The sequence below is a fragment of the Perna viridis genome, chromosome 11 (genome assembly GCF_037379345.1).
Source record: "Perna viridis isolate PV_CMFRI_1.1 ecotype Kerala chromosome 11, ASM3737934v1, whole genome shotgun sequence".
In the NCBI taxonomy this organism is placed as follows: Eukaryota; Metazoa; Mollusca; class Bivalvia; order Mytilida; family Mytilidae; genus Perna; species Perna viridis.
Window position 1 is genome coordinate 18622545 of NC_142455.1, and position 23591 is coordinate 18646135.

The 23591-nt window shown below is 33.9% G+C and overlaps 1 long non-coding RNA gene across 18 annotated transcripts; it reads right to left on the minus strand.

The window, feature by feature from the left end:
- Positions 1-1238: 1238 nt before the first annotated feature.
- LOC148603216 (uncharacterized) lies at positions 1239-22720 on the minus strand. 18 transcript variants are annotated; one of them, XR_015916372.1, is made up of 9 exons: positions 22647-22720; positions 21810-22293; positions 19026-20157; positions 12232-12440; positions 10072-10190; positions 7039-7111; positions 5543-5642; positions 4609-4740; positions 1239-3059 (listed from the first exon to the last, which is right to left on the minus strand). It is a non-coding gene; the product is annotated as an uncharacterized LOC148603216 (long non-coding RNA). The 18 variants fall into 18 exon arrangements; XR_015916380.1 differs by lacking the exons at positions 21810-22293; positions 22647-22720 and adding an exon at positions 11398-11456 and having other exon boundaries at positions 19026-21132; XR_015916375.1 differs by lacking the exons at positions 19026-20157; positions 21810-22293; positions 22647-22720 and adding exons at positions 14505-14593; positions 18520-18846.
- Between the last annotated feature and the right edge of the window lie 871 nt (positions 22721-23591).

The window sequence follows — 23591 nt, forward strand, 5'->3', positions numbered from 1 at the left end:
TTCTAAAATTACAGTGTTATTTAAATGGTTGATATTTTACCATTATTTCTTTTCTCAGCTCTTTGCTTCACCCAAAAATTCCTAGAAGATAATTGTTCTTTATTTTCCAGTGATATCTAACTGAACATTTTAGTGCCACCTGGGGATAGACCTACTTTGACTTGTGTATGACTACAATTAAGACAAATTCGTCTTTCTCTTTCTGATGTTATTTTTTAGTGTAACAGAAATGGCCAAATAATTTGGATTGACAAATTAATTCACTTTAAGACATCAGAGTTAAAGACCTTTGAAGGCCTATCGAAGGACTAACTGAAAACACTGCCATTGGCATTTGACTATTTATTGGTCAATTTGCTCATTTTTTTTTGGTTGAAAATAGGGTAACTTTGCTATGAGTGTTAAAAAGACGTGGATGGATTTTGATGAGTGGTGTCCCAAAGTAAAGATAAAAGATTGGGGAATGGCAACATATATTTTTTCATTTATTTAAAATAAGTGGAATACAAATACTTACCTCTTGACCTACACTTAGAAATCGATGGTAAAGGAAAAGTATTGACCAAACTTTACGACAAACGTGATGACTTTTAATTCAGAATTGTCAACTTTTCTTTCATTTGTGGCAACATCCCTTCGGCTCCTGCGTATGGAGTGTTCATATCACAACTAATACGTTATGCCAGAGCTTGCCGAAACTACGCAGACTTTTTGTATCGCGCTAGAACTCTAACAAATAGGCTTCTGTTGCTACAAGATTGAAGTCTTCACTACAGAAGTTTTTTGGTAGTCATGAACTCGTGGATCGTTATGGTGTATCCATCAGCACCATGAAAACTGATTTATTCAACGGGTCATAGTTTTCCTTTCCTCGTTTGTCTACCCCGGACTTGACTTTTTATGGAACTCGGCGGGTGTTTCTAGAAAAGCAGAGGACGCTTACCCTATCGGTGCACCTGGTCCATGCTCCCAGTTTTTAGTGGAGTCCGAGTTGCTCAATTACTTTCGTTACTTTGTATGTATGATTTTAGTTACTTTATGTTCTTTGTTGTGTATGTCTGGTCTTCATCCCTGGATTACATTCTTTTGATTACCGCTATAACCATGGTTCCCTTGATTACTCTTTCAACAATTACCATTACACTATTATCAAGTATCATGATACTTGTGAGAAACATACCTTATATTATATAAATAACCCCATTCCCTCAAAGTGTTGTAATACTTTAAACAAATGATACTTCCAATTAGTTTAATGTTAATTCCAGTAAGTATTTAAAACTATCATGATAGAAAATAGAGGCTCAAGAGAGCCTGAATCGCTCACCTGGTTAACCATTTGCTTATTTGAAAAACTTGAGGAATGAGACAGGCTAAGTTAAAATCAACTAAATTGTCAAATGCAGGAAATGCTTTTCATAGCATTTTCATGACCTGAATCAGAATTTTGCTGAAGGCAACAATTTTTGAATTTTTTTCAAAAACCTGTCTTATGACCCCTGAGTTCCATTTTTAGTATAGGTAGTCATATCTATTCACGGATTAAAAATCACAACAGTCATTTTGAGCACAATACACTAAAGAACTGTTATGCTTATTTTCATTCAATGATCTTAAATGGTTTTAGAGAAGATTTTCGAATTTGTACATGTGAAAAAAAAAAAAAAAAAAACTGTTTCAGGGGTCATAACTCCTACATTAGTCAATGAATGGTTTTGAAAATTTCAGCATAGGTCCTTCTCATGATGCTTAACATTTTTACTCCGCCAGAAATTTGGTAAAGGCAACGGTTTTTGAGTTATTTGCAAAAAACTGCCATCAGACCACTATGTTCTATTTTTAGTAATGGCGGCCATTTTTTTTCATAAATCAACAATCCCCCCGGTCAATTTGTTTGGGATACCCTAAGGAACACATATGCCAACTTTCATTGAATTCTGTGCAATGGGTTTTGAGAAGATTTTCAAAGTTGCAAATGCGAAAATATAAAAAAAAAACTGTTTCAGGGGCCGTAACTCCTACATCAGATGACCAATCGTTTTGAAAATTTTGGCATAGGTCTGTCTCATGATGCTGAACAATATTACCTCGACAGAAATTTGCTAAAGGCAACGGTTTTTTAGTTATTTGCAAAAAAACTGCCATCCATACCCATGTTCTATTTTTAGTAACAGTGGCAATGTTTTTCATGAATCAACAATCCCAAGTCATTTTACACATGCGAAAATGCAAAAAAAACTGTTTCAGGGGCCGTAACTCCTACATCAGATGACCAATCGTTTTGAAAATTTGGCAAAAGTGCGTCTCATGATGCTGAACAATTTTATCCTGCCAGAAATTTGCTAAAGGCAACGCTTTTTGAGTTATTTGCAAAAAACTGAATCTGACCCCTATATTCTATTTTTAGTAACAGCGGCCATGTTTTTTCATTGATCAAAAATCCCAACGACCATTTTGTGCAGAACACCCTAAGGAACAATCATGCCAAGTTTAAAACCTGTCAGTTCAGTAGTTTCAGAGAAGAATTTTTAAAATTTGTCCAAGACGACGACAACGATGACAACGGATGCCAAGTGATGGCATAAGCTCACTATAGAAATATCCTCACTGCGACATGAATCGCTATTCATACAAAAGTTTAAAGGTACCAGAAGTTCAGCAGTTTTTTTTTTCCACACTCATTTGTAATATGCAATCTATCAAAATTTCATATTCTATATATTTTCTAAAATAAATAAACCTATTTATTTTTAAGTTTTATCCTTTAAAAAACTAAGAGAGAAAAATCCTGATTACAAACTGTGTCAGTATACCAATCTGTTATTCCAAAGTTCTTCATTTGAACAGGGTACATGACTGGTCAACCTAATGCAGGAAAATAAATGCTATTTTTCCTCCATTCTCCTGGGTAACAAATATGAAAAGTGTTTTTTTTTTCCACAAAATACATCTATTTTATGACACAAATAAATATTTACAAAGGTCTCATACTTTAGTTTGACCCTTGTCTGGGAATATTACAATCACTGTATACATCATGGAAGACAGCTTTTTTCTTCCTAAAAAAAGAAATAAATTCAATGCAGTTCACTCCATAAATAATGAAAACTGAACAAAATAAAACCATATTTCTTATGGCTGTCATAAACTTGTGGGTCATTATGGTGAATCCATCTGCACCATGAATACTTATTTATACAAAGTGCCAATAGTTTTTCAATCTTTTCTCTTCTACCCTGAATTGACTTTTTATGAGCAACTTGGCAGGTGTTGATAGAAAAACAGAGGATGCTTACCATATCAGTGCACTTTGGTCATGCTTCCAGTTTTTGTGGAGTCTTAGATGCTCATTTACTTTTTTTTACCTTGCATGTACAGTAGTCCCACCCTGGAGAGAACAACCCATTTGCAACATAAAAGAGGCTTTACAAAAAGGGTGGTCTCTCTAAAGGAATTGATCTGAAAATCAAACTGGCTGAAAATATATACAAAATGTACCTTATGTAACAGATTTGCTTTTCTTTTGTATGATCTTTATGTATAATCCAGATAATGTCTGCTATATGTTTTATGAATATATTTAAATGCCTTTTATTATCTGTTTAAAATTAAAGTATGACACATTAAAATATATTGTTTGTTTGTTGGGGTTTAACGTCCGAGCAGCAATATTTCAGCTATATTCAGACAATATTAAAATATAACAATGTATTTAAACATAAGATGCATTCATTAAAAGTACTTGAACATGTACATGTACATTGTATCACAGATTTACTTTGAAAAATGAACTGATGTCAGACTGTTTCCATAATTAAAATGTTCTCCTTTTTCTGAATAATATTTTGAATTTGCATTTTACACACTTTAAAATCTTCTGCCAGCTTCCTCAAACTGTGACCCTTTTCAGTAAATTTAATGACTTTAACTTTGTTTTCGAGTGTCAACATTTTTAACAGATGTCATCTTTGTTTACCAATTGTGCAATCACAGAAGTGTAACTTTAACCTTTCAGGTCAAATTATTGAACATCCGGTCTCAAACTTCTGGTTAATCGTTGTTAACCAAGTTGTCAATAAACAACAGCATGGTTGTTTTTGAAAGGACAAAGGATATTTTTGGCCGAAAAAGGGTGGCGGCTGGTAGCGTTTTAGAGGTGGCCTTCAAAAATTAGTATATAAAGAGTTAATGCAAGAGAAATATGGCCAAGAGAAAGGAGTGGTCTTTCAAATGAGGGGCCCCTAGAAAGGGGGACTGCTGTATATTTCAGTGATTTTTTATTCTTGGTCGTGTGTCAGTTATCCATGCCTGGTCTTTGTCTCTGGATTACATTCTTTTAGTTTCCACTATAATCCTTGATAACTCTCTCATCATTAGTTTGATAAAGAAGCGTATTTCTTATAGAAACATATCCCCAATACAAAAACTAAACTGTAAAATTTACTTATTTTATTCATCTCTTGCTTTCTAACCTACAAGATAAATTAAGCAATGTAAAACACACATTTTTTACTAAAATGCAGTTCTTTTTTCTGGAAAAGTAGAAAATCAACATTTCAACTACACAATTTGATAGTGCTTTGTATGCTAACAAATAAAAATGCTTACATAAATCTCTTATGAATGTTATTTTCAAATAAAGTTTCCAAATACATAAAGCTATGGTGCTGCTGCTGGGCACAGTTGTTCAGTTGAACCTAAAAAACCTGGCAACTGACATCTATCACTGATTGCTTGATCCTATAAAAAAACAGATAATTGCTTTTAATACATGAAACAAAACACAATTTGCCACAATTTTACCACAATACTTGAAATTCTATGCTCTATGCTATGAAAGTTAGGCCTCAGACTAAGTCATGAACAATTTATGGTTTACTGCAAGAAATATCACTAAAGTATGATAAAAGAAGATATTCCAGACCTGTCAACAACCACAATATTCATCATAATAGAAATTAAACATGAATGAATTTGATATTAAGTGACCATATGTAAAGGGAGATAACTGTTTGTTTTCAAAATCCTAAAAAAAAATCATAAAAAATATATTATTTTTAGAAAAAGATATCAGTTGAGAGTGGCAAAAATGCATTAGGTGAGTGATTTTTACTTTCAAATATAAGTGTGCACACATACATGGAAAACTTCTACATCAGGCCAAACATAAAAATATGTTTGCTGTTTCTCAACCCAATGGTTTAAAGCTTGGGTCAGTAGGTAGGAAAAACAAATTATTCTATTGAGATTATCAGAGAGGAAGAAATGCATAAGGAATGTAACATAAGTGAGGTAATTAGTTAAGTCTCGTATCCATGATGACTTATTATTATTTTATCCTTATTTTTTTGTTGCTTATGATGTTATATAAAAAGTGTGTATCAATTATATCACTGATATGTTAATTTGTAATTATATCGTAATGATCAATATCTTGAATTATGATACATGTACAACTTTCATACATATAGAATGTTTCAGGAAATTTGTTTTTAACTTAAAAAACCTAGATCATTCCACAAAGATTGGAAAATTGTCAAACCTTGAAGTCAAAAGCACATGTTTTATACTTTCACTTTGGTGTTGTTGTGCTGCAGTACTCCCTATCAACTGGATATCCTTCCTCTTTCCTGTCTTTGAATCTGTAAATAAAAATCACACATTTTATCTATTTGGATACATCTTTAAATATGGCCAAAATTCAAGTTAAAAATTACATGCAGCTGTTTAAAAAAAAATATAACAAAAAGGAACTCTGACTATTTTATTAGCCTTCATGTTTTGACGTAGACCCGCTCAAGAATATCAATACAATACTTGTACCTATTACTACAGGCAAAGTTTGCGATAAAGTTTTTAAAAAAAATCTGGAGTAAATGTGATATGTTTTGAAATACCTTACAATTTTTTTTTTTTTCCATGGGAAATGAGGTTGTAGCAGACAAAGAAGTTGGTTTGGTAAGGGCAAAATTTGGCCTCAAAAACAAAGTCTACATGAAGAAACTCTAATATTGTTTCTCAAGCTCTTCAATGTGTTCTATAGTTGATTTGATTGGTTTATGGTAATAATTTGAAACTATAATGTCATATAAGCCCTTCAAACTTGACCGAGATTGGAAAAATCTGTTAAAAAGGCTGGAAAACACTAAATTTTGTGTAGTTTATCACTCTTTGAACAATGGTCACATGCATGTTGACTCTCTTGCTTCATATATTTATTGTATAATTGTCAGTTACAACTCGTGTAAAAATATCTTGAGTCAACAGATGTGTGGCCACATAAAATTAAGACTGCACAAGACAAATCTTTACATTAATCTAACTAAATAAGTTATTCAGAAGTACTTTGATATATGAAAGCCATATCTATACATGTAAAAAAAGAGAGATTTTCAATACATGTAAAATAGAGAGTTTTGGAGTTTTTTGTATGTCTATGGTAGAAAACATGAAAATAGCCCCCCCCCCCTCCCCAATTTTTTTTTGAAATCCTTAAAAAGAAGAGAAACCTACATAAAACTTATATTTTTATTCCCAGTCAAGAAATACAGTTATGAAATTACTATAAAAATTAGATATGGAAAAGAGAGATATGAGCATATAATGTAAATGGTGCATGAAAAAAAAAAGTTAATGAAAACAAGGGAGCTAATTAAATAGACAATTTTTGAACTGAATGATTGTATCCAAAATAATTAAATTTAAAATTAAATTTTGAAGGAAAACTTTTATTTTTGCCTACAGATCTGAAAGAAAGACAAATAGAACTGTAACAATAGGAAAAAATTGTGACATGTGGAATAAAGTATTTAGGGAGCACATACTAATGTCACCGAAGTACAAAGGTTACTTAGACAGGATTTATTGAAAGAACAGAAATGGGGTTCAGCTTGGAGAGAAGTGGCAAAGTGTACTAAGTGCAAATACAAATCAAAAGCCTTTAACTTGTACGAAGATGTTGAAAGCAACAAGCGTGGTCGTCGTGCAGCCAAAATAAATGTAGGCAGGCAAGTGGGTCTTCAACACACATCAAGTTACCATCAAGTTTGTATGGCATCAAATATTCCCCCTCCATCTGTATCAGGTATGCAGTACACATCAAATTAAGTGGCTAAAATAATAGAAAAGAAAAATGAAGACATGAAAATGCAGAGAGAAAAGGTAAAAAGGGTGAAAAGACTACGCGGCTAGGATTCTAAGACAATAAATGTCCAGGCCGATGGAATCTATATCATCAGAATATATTCAGGTCTTGGAAAAACACCATTCCAACTAGCAACACAGTCTACCTTCTCTGTAACTGAAAATGAAACATTCAAACATTATGTTGTAGCCACAAATCAAAAATCAAAGCTGTGCTCATCAAAAAAGAAAAACCATACAGTAAAAAACTAAAAAGGTGAATATTAACATGCAAGACAGTATTGGAAATGAACAAGCCTGGGCAAGAACTCAAGCAAGATGGGTTAGAGCTTAATAAAATAACCACAGATCCAGACAGTAGTGCATATAAAGCTGCAGAAAGCATGGTCAACAAAGGCCTTACTTCAACTGAACCAGTACATTACCTCAACAAAAGACCCATGTCAGCCAACCATCGGAAGTATGTGACAAATCTGTCAAGTGTGTGTGATATAATGCCAGCTCGCTTGAAAACCAAAAAAAAAAAAAAAAACTCCTGAATGGGCTGTTTGCTTCTGACATAGCAGCAAGGTGACAAGCAGAATACACACAGGCATATACATGACACTACAAAATTCCTGATGCGGTTCTTTCAAAACTATCATATGTTACTGATGCCATAGTATCATAGTGAACTGTTCCTGTGGTAACCATTCAAAATGTTAACTTTATTTATTTGCATGTTCAAAAATTAAGAAATCTAAGACTTGGATTGAATAAAATGCTTACTAAGAGAGGGGAAATTTTGAAATTGAATCAAATGAGAAATCCAAACATGTTCTACAACAAATTGTAAACTACCACCTAGGTAAATTGATGCTTGCTACATATAAGACTGTTAAAAACACTAAAACTCAGAAAGTTGATCCCCTTAATCGTGCTATTAGAAGTACTGTACCAGCAAATGTAACCTATGTGAGGAACTTTTCCAGTCAAATCCATACGCCAGTCCATAAAGTCAACAAGGGCACTGGCAACTCTATAATCATACTGTGTGTAGTCTGATCAAATCAGGGTCAAAAGTGGCCGTCACTGAAAACAAGAGGCTCCCAGGAGCCTGAATCGCTCATCTGGTTGAATTTTGCCTTTCACAGGCAATAAATTAAACAAGAAGTTGCCCAACAATTTTGACTCAAGAAAACTTTGATAGGACTTATCATAAGTATCATTTCAGCAAATGAAAGTTTAAATCTATCATAGTTTTCAAGACATTGGCTGAAAACTGAAAAAAAGAAAAACATTTCATTTTCCCCTGTCAAGGGCAATAACTCTTATAAGGAGGCGTGTAACAACTCTTATGCCTGAAGACTTTTGTAGTCCTACAAATAAGGATCGTATCATCTTTTGAAAGAATTTGGCTAAACCTAATGGTTTTGGAGATATACCTGTATGCGAAAAACTACTGTCTGACCCCTTTGTTCTATTTTTATTAACGGGGGCCTTTTCTTATGGATAAAAAATCCCCACATCAGTTCTATGCAGGATACCCCAAAGAACACTCATAAGAAGTTTGGTACCAATTGGTCAAGCAGTGTCAAAGGAGAAGATTTTTGAAAGAAATAACATTAAAAATAGGAAAAAACATTGAAAAAGAGCAATAACTCCAACATGGCTTATCAGATTAAAATGAAAATTTGACCGCAGACAGATCTCATCATGCTGAACACTTTTACCTCTTCTGAAATCAGCTAAACCTAACGGTTTTGGAGATATATGCAAAAAACTACTGCCTGACCCCTATGTTCCATTTTTATTAACAGAGGCCATTTTTTTTGATGGATCGAAAATCCCCACTTCATTTCTATGCAAGATACCCCAAAGAACATTCATACAAAATTTGGTACCAATTGGTCAAGTAGTGTGAGAGGAGAAGAGTTTTGAAAATTTGTTTAACAACGACGGACAAGGACAACGGACTCCAAGTGATGGCAATAGCACATATGGCCTTTGGTTAGGCGAGCTAAAAATGGCACTTTGAAGATATGGGTTCCCAGAAAACACACCTATACTAGCTGAAACTGACACACAATACAAAAAATCCTTGTTCGGTCACCATAGAACAACACAGTTTCAGCCTTCTACCCAGGCTAGAAGCTCACTAGCAGAAATGTGACAGTAAAAAAGAAACTTATAGAACTTCATGATGCAAACAAACTTTGTAAGACAGCAAGCAATCTAAGATCAGTTGGACGAGATCCAGGGTGTCCAGGGTATCCTGGTACCTGTTCATCTAACATGAAATGAAGTGCTACAATAGGCAATGAAAAGGTATTTTGAAATACTGGCTGATATGCTAAATGACCACTTATCTTTGGACAATTAACAACAGATGGTGACAGTCATGCATTCAGAGGATTCAGCCGAAAACAAGTAGAAAATTTAATTATCATACCTGAGAACCTTAGCCAAATCACAAATGCGAGTCTGTGACAATGCCAAATTCAATGAAATGATGCTACAGTTTGTATCTAAAGCAGATTGCACTATGCTCCAAAAACGATTTGCTTTTGACTTAAGCAACAGCTGCACAAAGGGTTCAACTTCGCTCGTAGTGAGTGTGCAGGAGATATGAACAAACTTGTGAACAGATTTAGCTATGCAACAGATAGTATCATTGCGTGTTATACAAGACATTGTTTAGAAAAGTACAAATCATACTCCTATGTATGTAAAGGTACTGGGCAAGATCACTGGGGCAAAGACTTAATGCCAGATGTGGAAGCAAAATGCTTGTACATGACAGAGGATGATGAGAGACTTAGGTGTAATATAATCAACATTCGATTTGGACGGACAAACTTGGTTAAGACTCGTTTTGGGACAGTGACGCAAAAGTGTGAGGCTGTAAACCGCGGCTTTGGAAAGTCAGATCCAAAAGAATCCACTCACCTGAGCAGCTATTCTGCTCCTACGAATTCAAACTACTGTCTGACTACAAGTGCATGCAGGATTAATCATGGACCAGAGGAATCTTGCCACTTCCGACAAATTCACATCCAGTCACCAAGCTGAAAAGACAAAATGAGAAATATGAATATGATAAACAGACAAAAGACACCAAAAGTGAAAAAAGTTAAGAGTTGTTTCTGCAATCAGGAATTTTATGACTCAATACCGGATGAGCCTGAAATATATAAACAAGAGGCTCCCCAGAGCCAAAATCGCTCATCTGTTTAAATTTTTGCCTTTCAAAGGCAATAACTGTAACAAAAAGTTGTTGGACAACTATGACTCCATGACTTTGTTAGGACATATCATGAGGATTATTTCATCAATCAAAAGTTTCATTCTATCTATTATAGTTTTCAAAATATTGACTGAAAAGTGCACAAAACGTAATTTTTTGCCTTTCAAGGGCAATATGGAGTCGTCTGACAACTTTGATCCCTGAAGACTTTTGTAGGCCTTATATTAGTTATAATAATTTCAGCAATTGAAAGTTTCATTCTATCTAATATAGTTTTCAAGATATAGGCTGAAAACTGTAAAAATAAAAAAAAGAAGGCATTTTTCACCTCTGAAGGGCAATGGCCCTGACATAGAGTTGTCTGACAACTTTGATCCCTCAAAGACTTTTTTAGGCCTTATAATAAGGATATTTCAGCAATTAAAAGATATTGGCAAAACCTAACGGTTTTGGAGATACATGTTGTATATGCAACAATCTGCTGTCTGACCCCTATGTTCTATTTTTAGTAATGGTGGCCATGTTTTTTTTTAAATTCAAACTCATATTAAGTATTTTCATTTCACGTCATTTAAAGACATGCAATTTGTGTTATTACTAAGAGCACTGAAGATGAAGTGTGTAGATTTCAGATATTTAATATCACAAATCAACATGTATCTACCATATTTGACTGCACAAGGCAAAAAATAAGGGCATCATGTTAATATAGTATTAATATATGGCTTTTTCTGTATTGGCCCTGTTACATGCCCGAGGTATTAATAATGGCCATTACAGCCATCCGAGGCTATTATTAATACAAAGGGCATATTACAGGGCCAATATGGAAAAGGCTTTGCATTGATACTTTTTTTAACCATATTTATATCTATTACTGAAACATATGCTTCCACCTTAATTTAAAATAACTCAGTATCTTGATGAATCAAAAATTTATGAAAATAAATCATGATGGTTTTGTTTCTAACAATCACCCCCCCCCCCCCTTAAAAAAAATTTAATCTATAGTACAAGATTAAACATACCTAATAATTCAATATACTCAGTTCCAGTACCATCTTTCAACAACTTTAAATCTCCTAATCTAATTACATGTAATTGAATTAGGTCACTCATAATTAAAGTTGTCACTCATTAAAGGTAAGAAATGTTCACCATTTTGAATGGTCAACTATTAATGCCCCATACTAAAATTAGTAATGCATGGCTATGATTTCCTAGTGACCGACTGTAGGAATTTCCAAATCGTAATTACCAGTTGTAAATGATGGGCATTTCTATACATTTTATGTTGGATAATAAAATTCTCCAAAACCTTTAAAGTTTGGACAAACAGAGAAGACAAGTAATAGTTAGAATTGCAAACTAATTCTTGGTCTATTTATTAACAATTGACATTATTTCTACCTTACATCTACTCTACATGAATTTTCACTGATACATGTAGATTTTAATATGTAGGAATTAATATACATTTGTACATGTACATAGATAAGCTAAACTGGTCATTGTGCCCTGTACAAGTAATACAAATGTACAATCTCCCTTGCATAACTACTATTTATCCTGTCACATAATATTTGTCTGAACAAGGTTTAATTTAATATACATGTATATACATGCATCTTCATATGTAGACTGCTCTGATGTCATTGGATGAATATATATATATAATAAGGTTAAGATTACCTTTTGGTAAAAACAAATTCATCTTTTCTGATAGTTTTCAAGCCTTTTTTTTACTTACATTTATTTCAAGCAGTGAATGTAATGTTTTTAAAAACTTCAGGAAACACATAGATGTATGTATATGTACATGTATCTCCGTTGTTCCACTGTTGCTGTTGTCAAGAACCTACCTCGCCTTGGAAAAAATATAACTCCAAATGTATTATCCAAATCAAAGCATAGCTTTTCTAAGATAGGAAAGGCAATCATTGTCTTGTTTGCAGCTGTCAGCTGTGTCTGAATTTTGTTTACGTCACATGATAAGTGTAAAATATTCCCACCATCCATCAAGAACTGTAATATTTCCAGTATCTGTACACATTAATCGAACAGGCCAAAACTGAAAAAGATTTTGCTACAGATGCTTTTAAGGTTATAAATGTGAAGCCTTGTGAAGTACTATAAAGTTATAGACCATTATGAAAGCCTTGTGAAGTACTATAAAGTTATAGACCATAATGAAAGCAAGGGGAAAGGGGGGGTATGGGATTGGGATTTTGAAAAAAAAAATAGTATTTCTTTCAACTATTGCAAACAAAACTTGTGCAAAAAATAATGTACTGTTGAAATTACAGAAAATGTGAAGACTGCAGGGGAGGTAACTCATTTTGTATGAACAATGATAATTTTAAAATTGGAATACACACATGGTTCTACAAATTTGAGACCTGTTAAAATGACAGTTATGTCAAATTAATTGTGGAGTAGAAATTTATATTTTGAAATACATTTTCCAATCAAGTTTAAAGAGTTCTGTGCTACAATGGGTTGATCATCAGCCCAAAGTAGTACTCCTGTTGGTGCCACAGGGCTGATGCATCAGCCATGTCAAAAACTTGTTTTCCAGGTGTCAAAGTAGCAAGGCCTTTGTGAAGACAAATCATGCCATTTAGAGGCAAAAAAGGGGCAGGTCCATAAAAGAAAGTTCTGGTAGTTCACCAGTCATTTTATCAATCAATATTATTTTTTTTTATAATTTACTTGGCTGGATGACTGGCGGGCCTAGTGTCAACAAGTTTTTTTCTTATGCTGTTACATGTAATGGTTATCATAACAATTAAAACACTGACAGTTACATATTATCTTAATGAAAAGCTTATGTACCCTTTAGGGCTAGACAAGAAGTTATATGAATTCAATAAACAGTGTACACACATTCATTTAAATATATGAGCCTATGCTGATATGAACCTCATTTTCCCAATTAATTGTTTTTCTTTCAAGATTGCAATTGAAACGTTATATGATATATATCAGCTGCTAGAAATAAATGTTTGATTTATAATTTTTGTCCTATTTTTCTATTATTACTTCTTAGGCCACACGTCTGGTCCTCCCAAAACAAGCTGCAGGCATTGTTTTGCTCTAGGCATGCAAAACTCGTACAGGAAGATGATAGTTGAGATCAACAAAAACCACTTATAACTTATGCCCCATCTTAATAAACCCACACCAAAGTTTGACACAAACTCATCCATTTGGAGCCGGGATTATCAAGTTCCTCACTCATTAAATCTAGGCATTCCTTGCAATTCGTTTCCATACACAGGTCATAATTTACTTCACATAAGTCAATAAAATCAACACTGTAAATTCCATATTCATATTGTTAAAAAATGACACATACATGTATAAAGTGATAGCAATAGAAATAATAATAAAGTTTTTTAACCATTGTACATTTAGCTTTGTCAAACTTAAAAACCTCTATCACAACAATCAGACTTTAGGCAGAACAAAAGGTGAAGTGTTCCCCTCCCAAAAAAAAAAGGCACAATCGGCATTGTCTTTGTCCATATATCAAATGGTTGGAAAGTTAATCACTTGTAATATAACGTGAATTTTAAAATCTGTCAAAAGCTTTCTTAATTTCTTAAAAATAGCAATGGGAAACAAGTGTGTGGTATTCATTCCACCCTCTTGACGCCTCTTATTGGAGTCGTCATTGTCACGTTATACAATTGTTGCACAACGAATGTCACAGAACAACAGCTAGAAAAACATTTTTGAAAATACATCTGGCACTCTCTTAGTGAAAATTCTGGCAGTCAAAGGGTAAAACCCAAAAAATAAGAATTGTTCGTGGAAGGAAACAATAAATATGTCTCATACACTGCTGTCAACAAAAAATTTAATTTCTCCACTCTTCACAGTGGAGTCACCATTTCAAAAATTGTCTGTAACTAACTTCTCCTGTTGGTATACCAAGGTATTTTGAATGGTTCTAGCAGTTTAATAACATCTCAGTAACTGACAGAAATAAGAATTGAAAACTATTGAAATGGAGCACTCTTATCCCAGTTTTCACTTAGGTGGAGTCACAGTGGAAGACACGAGTGACTCCACTATGAAGAGTGGAGAAATTAAAATTTTAGTTGACAGTAGTGTATGAATCACAACATACCATTTATGCAATGCTAGTATGATGGCATTCAATTGTTTTCTTGTAAAAAAAAATGCCATCCCTTTAATACTGTCCTGTCATTCTGACATCTGGAAAATCAATGAAGCATTCTTACCCTTAGCAAAAAATCCCTATCACTATCAGTATCTTAACACCCTTGCGTTTTTAACATTGCCTAGAGAAAAAGGGACAATAGAAATTAAGATAATTACAATTCATATTGGAGGGCTTGGCCTCAGGTCACCACGGGGCTTATCTCTAAATCAATCCTTTAGCTAATATGGCCCACATACAAAATTAGTCCATATTTCCTCTGACCCTGCAACTCTCCTCTTTTTTATTTGGATATTGATATGTAGGGTTGGGTCAGAATGATGTGTCATACAAAAAATTGGAGATTCAGCAGTACCACAGAGTACAGCCCTTCAACCGCTTGTAATGACTTTCAAGTTGAAATTGTGCATGTCACACATACCTAGTTCGTGGATCGTTATGGTGTATCCATCTGCACCATGAAAACTGATTTATTCAATGGGTCATAGTTTTCCTTTCCTCATTTGTCTACCCGGACTTGACTTTTTATGAGCAACTCGGCAGGTGTTTCTAGAAAAGCAGAGGACGCTTACCCTACCGGTGCACCTGGTCCATGCTCCCAGTTTTTAGTGGAGTCTGAGTTGTTCACTTGCTTTTGTTACTTAGTATGTATGATTTTAGTTACTGTATCAGTGTGAGAAACCATTTTTTTCCCCAACTTGCCATTCTGGCTAGTGGAATATTGATCTTGCTAGCCAAATATAAATTCAACTACCCACATTTTTTGTGTTTTTTTTCTGTACTATCATCTGTTTTCTCTTGGATTTGACTATCTCCTGCATTTCTTTTTCTTTCTGCAACTATCTTTTCATTTGTTTTTAAATTCATCAAAGACTTTTCCATTTTCGAATATTCCCTCCCATCTAAGTTTTTCATGTACTTTACAGTAACAAAATAAATACTGCATTTCTGAACTCATATTTCAAAAATAAAATTATATTTCAACAGATTCATCATTATGAAACAAGAAATCATTTGCTTCTTGATCATATTTATTTTGACAATAAACAACTCATTTGCAAGGTAACAAATCTTAAATTGCCAAGATAACTTTGTTTGAATACTAATACGAGATCAGGACCGTTGCCTAGGTTTTGGCACATCCCATTTACCAGAAATTAAAATGGCAGATGATAAACAATGCTTTACAAGTCAATAAAATTGTGCATATCATGCCAAAATTCACTTGAAATATTCAAGCTAAACTTCTTAAAATGCAAGGAACATATTTTTAATGTATGATGTTAACGAATGTTTTACTAAATAACCTGTTGGCTGGTTAACTTTCCTTGGAACTTGCCAATCAAATGATGGTCACCAAATTGATGAGTGTAAGCAAATGAGAACTCTCCAAAATACACATCTACTCGTTCTTGGCGAGCGGTGGTTTCCCATACTGCTCTATGTTCTTTGTTGTGAATGTCTGTTTTCCATGTCTAGTCTTTGTCCCTGGATTACATTCTTTTGATTACCAATATAACCTTGGTTCCCTTGATTACTCTTCGATTCTGGAATCATTTTCCTGTATGCCAATGGTCTCGGTAGCCCAAAATAGAAGGCGCCACGCCCTTCTGCCCTTACGCCTTTTCTGATACACCCTTGTGCCTTTTTTGCAATGGTAAGTTCCGAACAGGTGGTTTTTTGCATGACCGATTGATTTCCTGTCATAAATATTACAACTACAGTCATGACACGTACCTGAAGTTTACCTAGAGAATACAATCATGTCATTAAAATCAATTGGTGTAGATTAAACTTCACAGGTATTAATTACCAGATATCAGTTACAATTTACCTTTTGTTTTGTGTAATTGATTAACATAATTAGTTTGAAGTAGGTGATGAAAACCTCAGTGTGTGCCCGCCACTTGGGTGGTATGATTGATCTCAACAAGACTACTCTATGTCACAGCTGATAAATGTATATAACGTGCGTTTTGAGTCAGTTTTTAGTTATTCATAAACCACTATGCCTTCACAGAAACAATGTTTAGCTCAACTTGCCAGCGACAAGCAGAAAGTTGCAAAGACGAACACATCTATCAGATCGTTCTTCAACACAGACTCAACTCGGCACCAGTCATTTTATATTTTTTTTCAAATAAAATATTTATGTGACCACGTACATGTACTGATAACATTAAATTTTCGAACAAAAGTTTAAAAAATACATAATTTTAAAAGTTCGATTGCTTGTTTGAACCAGTACGGCAGCTGACATGATTTTATCGTGACCTATGACATGACTAAAAATAGATTTCTTAAAATAACTCATAAAAACTCGCTGCTCGTTAGATTTTAAAAGATTTAGTTACTATTTATTGGATTAAATATTTATGAAAAAGTTTCGAACGTTGTGCAAACAAAATTTATTACAAGATAGACAATGACGAATAATGTATACTCACACGGAGATTGGAAGCCGATTTGCAAATAATTTGACTTCTCCGTGGAATTTTCTCCATAATTAAAATTTATAAAATTTATATCTGAATTTCATAGCCAAAAAACTAAAGGACAGCAACCTATCCTTAATCACAAACCACTGCAGAGACCATCGACTTGCACTAGCCTGTAGAAAAAGCTTCAACTCCTTACCAATCATGAAGAAAACTGATGAAACATTAGATAAAATCTACAAGTATTACAAGTATAGTTGCGTCCATACAGCCAGTCAGAAAATGGTTCAAGCTGCCTTTAACCAAGCACCACTGATGGTTATCCCATGACCAAGCAGTTTCCAGCATAGTTAGATCCTATAAAGCTATTTTTGTTGACATAGGGATGTCAGGTATAAGCAGTGACCCAGTTGGTAATGGTATCCTGAAGAGTCTTAAAGACCAAACTACACTTAGATCACTCTTGTTGCTGGCAAATACACTACCACACATATCCACTTTATCACTGGTCTTCCAACATAGAGATGTTAACTTCAGCACGGTAAAATCAACAGTAGACAAAACCATCAAGATGTTAGAAACCAGATAAACCCAAGATGGACCTTGGCAGCTGAAATACTCCCAGATGTCATCTGATCTACAATTGACAACTACTCTAAGTTCTGACTTCAACACAAAAGTCAAAGAACCATTCCTCACCAAATTGACTACCAATATCCAAGACGGGTTTGTTGACACAGACATCATTGACCAGCTTTCAGTCCTGGATCTTAGTGCATATAGCAACTATCAAAAAATTTTCATATAAACCATAAGAGGTGGGGTTCAGCAGCTACACATAGTTTTCAGAAAGAAGAATTCAAACAAAAAAAACAAAGAAACAAAGAAAATTACATACATAGGAAATGAAACAAACAACTTGACATGGTAATCATGCGAACCAAAAAAAAGTGCCCTTTTCCGACTATAAAGGTGCCCGTCTGCTGAACAGCACCCTGCCCCTTTCAATTTCTAGCTGGAGCACTGAATGCTAATACCAAATTAGCTACAAAAATTACATTATGCAAGGAACGGAGCAGAAACGCTTTTTAAAACTGGAATCTAACAGAATATTTCAAAATTTCACAGAAAAATCATGTGTGCACTACCCATCCGTTCCAAAAGTAACAAGCTCTCTATTACGGTTCAAAAATTTTAAAACATTTTAAATGTCAACAAAACACGTCTCTAATGGAAAATGATCAAAACTTCAATAAAAAAGATAATTCTGTAGCAAATTTGGTATCAGCATACAGGAAAATGATTTCAGGTAGGTAGGTGTGACATGCACAATTTCAACTTGAAAGTCGTTACAAGCAGTTGAAGGGCGGTACTCCGCGGTACGGCTGAATCTCCAACTTTGTGTATGGCACATCATTCTGACCCCAATCCGACATATCAATATCCAAATAAAAAAGAAGAGGGTTGCAGTGTCAGAGGAAATTCGGACCAATACAAAATGACCCGGGGTGCATTTCTTTTACCTGAATCTGAAAAATGTTTCAGTTCAATGTTTCAAAAAACAGAAACATGATTCCGTGATTAAAAATACAACATTTGAGAAACTGTTACATGTTTCAGTTTCTATCAAATCAAACATGTTTCAAAAGTAACAAAATGGCTTGGTAGCGAAGCAAAATAATATCGGGACCGGTTTCGGTTTGTTTCAGTTTGAAACATCAATCACTTATGTTTCAAATGTTTCGATATCATGTTTCTGTTTCAAGTAAAAGAAACAATGAAACATGAAAATGATTCAGAATCATGTTTCAGATTCGGGTAAAAGAAATGCGCCCCCGAAATGTTTTTAAAATGGGCGTCCTTGATTTGATTGTAGGTTAGTGAGGTCTTACCGCTGATGAATCTGCGAGAGCAATGTACATTTTGTAAGTCAGCAAAAATTACACTATGACGATTTCAAAAGTTGTACAGAGCTTATATTTCCTGTTTGATTTATCGACTTTAAATAAGGTTTACTTGACTTGATTACCTGCCTGTACTGCCATTACACATTCAAATCGTCTCGGGTCTTAATTATCCTCAATTATGAAAAGGTCCGATAAATTCCTTATAGCAAAAGGATGGTTACCTGTTTGGAATGACTTATGTTCGGATAACAGTCAGAAAAAAAACGCATATGGGTGTGGCTATCTTTCGAGGTTCTGTTGTGGAACATTCAAGTCCCAATTAATCGTAGAATTTTTCATGAGAAAATTTTGCTCTTCAATCCTTTGAATAAGTGTCTTTCTTTATTGAAATGGTGGTAAAATCTCAACGAAAATGCTGCTGTTGATAATGTATTACACTTACCCTAAAAATGAACCTCTTTTCCTGGTTCCCCCAACATATCCATGTTTCAAAACAACTTTTTTCACTTGAGTATTATATAATAAGGGCGAAATTTGATCGGGAGAATTTTTTTTTTATCAAATTAAACTTAAAATACAACTGACCAATCGATTGACCAGCAAAAAATGACACTATATAACCTCCGATATTAAAAAAATGCCTCATAACTTAATCAATAATTTCGACCAAACAAATTCTACTAACGTCGGAAAATATCGTATTCGCCCAAAACGGCCAGGGCGCATATATATATATATATATATATATATATATATATATATCTTTGAGCTGCACTAACAACAATAACCATGAGTGAAAATAATTTCAACAAAACTTTACTTAATAGCAGATAGAACACACACACATGTTCTTACAGTCTACTAAATTGAAAAAGGCGATTTGAGCACACATGGGCCCCTGAATCAATGTCTGAATGTTACAATACTCATATGAATGGCTTCTAACACCTCACAAAATAGCCATTCTTATATTCAAAAGTCACATAAACACTAGACAGCAATTTCCTCTGACATATGTGTTATACAAATTTCATGAGAGTATATGAAATCAAAATAAAATTTAGAACCACTTAGTCCCTTACATACTTAAAAATTTATACTATAACATTATATATTATTTTTTCTCATATTTAAATAGTTTGATACAAATCCATTTATTTAATCCTCATTCTGTAATTTTCTTCCCTTGCATGTAAGGCTTGTTGTCAAAATAATCGTAGATATCTTACACATTCCTCTTTTTTCGTCATAAAACTGAAAGAAACAACAAGAAACCACAAAGCAAACAAAGTCAAAAATCATGCATTGAAATCCTTTGATCAACAAGTGATGCATTTAAAATCTAAAATGTACAAAAATTATGCACACAGATTTCAAACATTTTTATATACTTTGTGTTCATATCAAATCTGTTTGTCTTTTTCTGCATCACCTACAAGTTGCATTGATGCACAAGAAAATGTTTACCTTTTATACCAAGTATAAGTGTATTGGGTCATTTTATTTATTCAGTATTACAAATTTATACTTAGTACATAGTGTTCTACATCATGCCCATACATGTACATGTATGAATATGTCATGCATGTGCAATGTAAACAATTACATGTATTTATAACATATACAAATGTTGTACATACAACTAGAACTGTATGTAAACAATGAATAATTTTTGCATCACTTTTTGATAAACCATACAAAACGGGTTGACCATTTAACTTGAGGAGGGCTTTTTTTCTTTTTACTTACAGAATTAGGGCGCGATTTTTTAGCTTTGAGATTTACTGCAACAAAACATCATTCTTTTTAAGTATACATAACATTTTTTTCAAGTCATGTAACATGTAGTAATCCTACAAGTATGAGAGAAAGTCTCTTCCATTTTGTTTTTATCCAAAAATAAAGTAGAAATATTTTTAAACGTTTAAGATACAAAAATTTGTCTAAAATACAAGAACCTGTCCAATTAGGTTAAACGGTCATTCCCTAAATAACATTTGAAGAAAACATCTAAAATCAGAACAAACATAATATACATGTCATCATGTACGTGTAAATTAATTAAATGGTAGTTTAACAGTAAATATTGTTTGGATCATTAGAAAAGAAGGGATGTGAAGTCATTGCACTATATATTTTTGTTCATGTTGGTCAAACTTGATATATATATTTATGTATTGTGAAATATTGTTCCTTTTATTGCAATGTCTGGTTATGTATAATGCCCCTCCCCCCAACCCCATCCCCCCCACCGTGTGCCCATTTCTATGGACAATAAAGAATCTCTATGAAATTTAATAAACCAAATAAAATTAGAAGGTACAGGGCTTTAGGTGTAAGAAAACTAATTATTGCGCAATCGAGTCCCATACCTAAAAAATGTCCTATTTGAACAAAATAGTATCATATAAAAATACATATTTAAAAAAATAATGAAGTCAAGACACTGAACTGGATATCAATTTAGGTAAATATATATGGAACATTTTAAGGCCTAATATTTCCCATGACATTGGGATCACTGCCTCTCCTTCCCGCACCCATGTGCACTATAAAAGGCTTATAGTAGTGAGTACATGTGTGTGTAGTATATTTGGCACTCATGACTCTACCCATTCTTGATATAATTTAGCAGTCCCTAAAATGCAAGGATTCACACTACATTTTGTATACTACAAGGAGTTGGGATAATAAAACACTGTGATATTTATGGAATTTGTTCACATTACCAAAATATTTCAACTTCCTGGTACACAATGTTCATGACTTCATAACCCCTCTATTATCTAATGTTGTTTTCCCCAAGTTTGATAACCATACGGACAGTTCAGATAACATGTTTCTCAAGAAAATACCTTCAATATACAGTTTCAAACACAAACTAGTGTATCGGTAACATATCTAACCTAATAACGAAGGTAAGTAATCCGACGAGTCGAAATGTTGTTTACAAACAACGTCAAACTGAGACGGGTTCCAAAGGCCCTTTGTCTTTGGATCTGTCCGTTTAATTGCTATCCTCCACTTCAAAACTATGTAAGGTCGTTTAAAGGGGAATCTGTGGCCACCAGAATTAGTGCAGGCGGGCACACAGCAATACTAGGGCATTTTATTCACTGGAATAATTGTGTTTACCGCATCTCCACTGGCCACAGCTTTCTAAAGAGTACCGAGGCGTTCCGAAGCAAATAACTGAAAGTACCGAAGCGCCACCTACCGAGGTAAAAATACATGGGCGAAATCCATTGATGGTTATTAAAGTGTCCGTTTGATTCGGTGGGCTCTTTGAAGGAGGCTCGAAATAGTTCAGTTTGAAACAGAAGATTGAAAATTATGTCATACATATTTTCTATTGGTTCCTCTGATTGATATTTTTATTGTGTATGACACCTGAAAAAAAAAACATACAAGCTAGCTGGAATAAAGGTTTTTGATTGAAGTTTCGATTTGTGTACGTGAGTTGGTGTGCTTCACTTGTTAAATTTTGTCTATAGGTGTGCTTATTTCAGTTTCATAACTTGCATTGCTAAATTTTGTGTACTCCTACAACGTAAAAGGTTGGGATTCCGTTCCTCCATACCCCAACCTCTTACTTCCGAGCGCCATATTGCTTAACGCTCGTTCCGCCGTTCCTTGAAATTGGCAGAATTATAGTAAACTATTATCCATTTAAAACGTTTTATACAGTTTCTTTACCATTACACGGGAGAAGGTGACTTAACTGAAGAAAAACAATGACCTACCTGATGAGAAAATCCAGCAATCCGGGAAATCCTTTGTAAATGCAGTTAACATGAACTTCATATTTGGTTTTAGCTTTTTGAGTGCGTAATTCCGGTTAATAAAATTACGAATTTTAAAATTTGCGAAGCAAACATATCAAATTAACCAACGAACTGCCTTTACCATCTTTGAGTTCGTTTTGTCAAAAATATATTCCGTAAAATTAGTGACCTAATTCAAAATTGCTGGTCATTTTGACAACTGTCTCCATTACAAATGTTTTCTAGGTATTTAACAAAAATTTAGGATTTTTATCGTTTGATTTCCGGTAGGTTAAACTTCTTTTTTGTAAATTAAAGACAAAAAGTCTCTTAAAACACATGTATAGCTAATTTACATTTGCAGTGGCTTGCAACATGTCAGATGCTAGAGGTTAGGATGGCACCAAGTCAGAAAATAGCTTGCCAGACAACCTCTAGCGTTGCTGGAGTAGCATGACAGCATACATTTTGTACATGGGAAATCTGAGAATGGCATTTACAGAAATATCTGGTACCCATTTGAGGTTTCAGGCAGACCGTCTTGAAAAGAAAGAGCAAAATTGAGACAAATTTTGCTTTAACTGTTAACAAACGCTTTACGAACGATTAAGAAATATGAGTGTTTGTACCCGTGGAGACAGGAAAACTCTGAAACTTTAAAGTTAATTATTTTAGCAACAAAATCTATTAGTGTTGTAAAGATAAAATAAACTTTTTTATTAATTTTAGAGTAATTTATTTATACTACCCAGGTGCGTCTTTCCTCAGGAAATGATTGTAAATTAACAAAAACCCATGACTCCACGGTGTTGAAACCGCAAAACCAGTGTTATTGAAGGTGGACACTGTATTTGCTCACCGACAAGTGTTATGTTCAGAGTTATATACCCTCTGCAATTTTAGATTTATTTCTGTAGAAGTCAC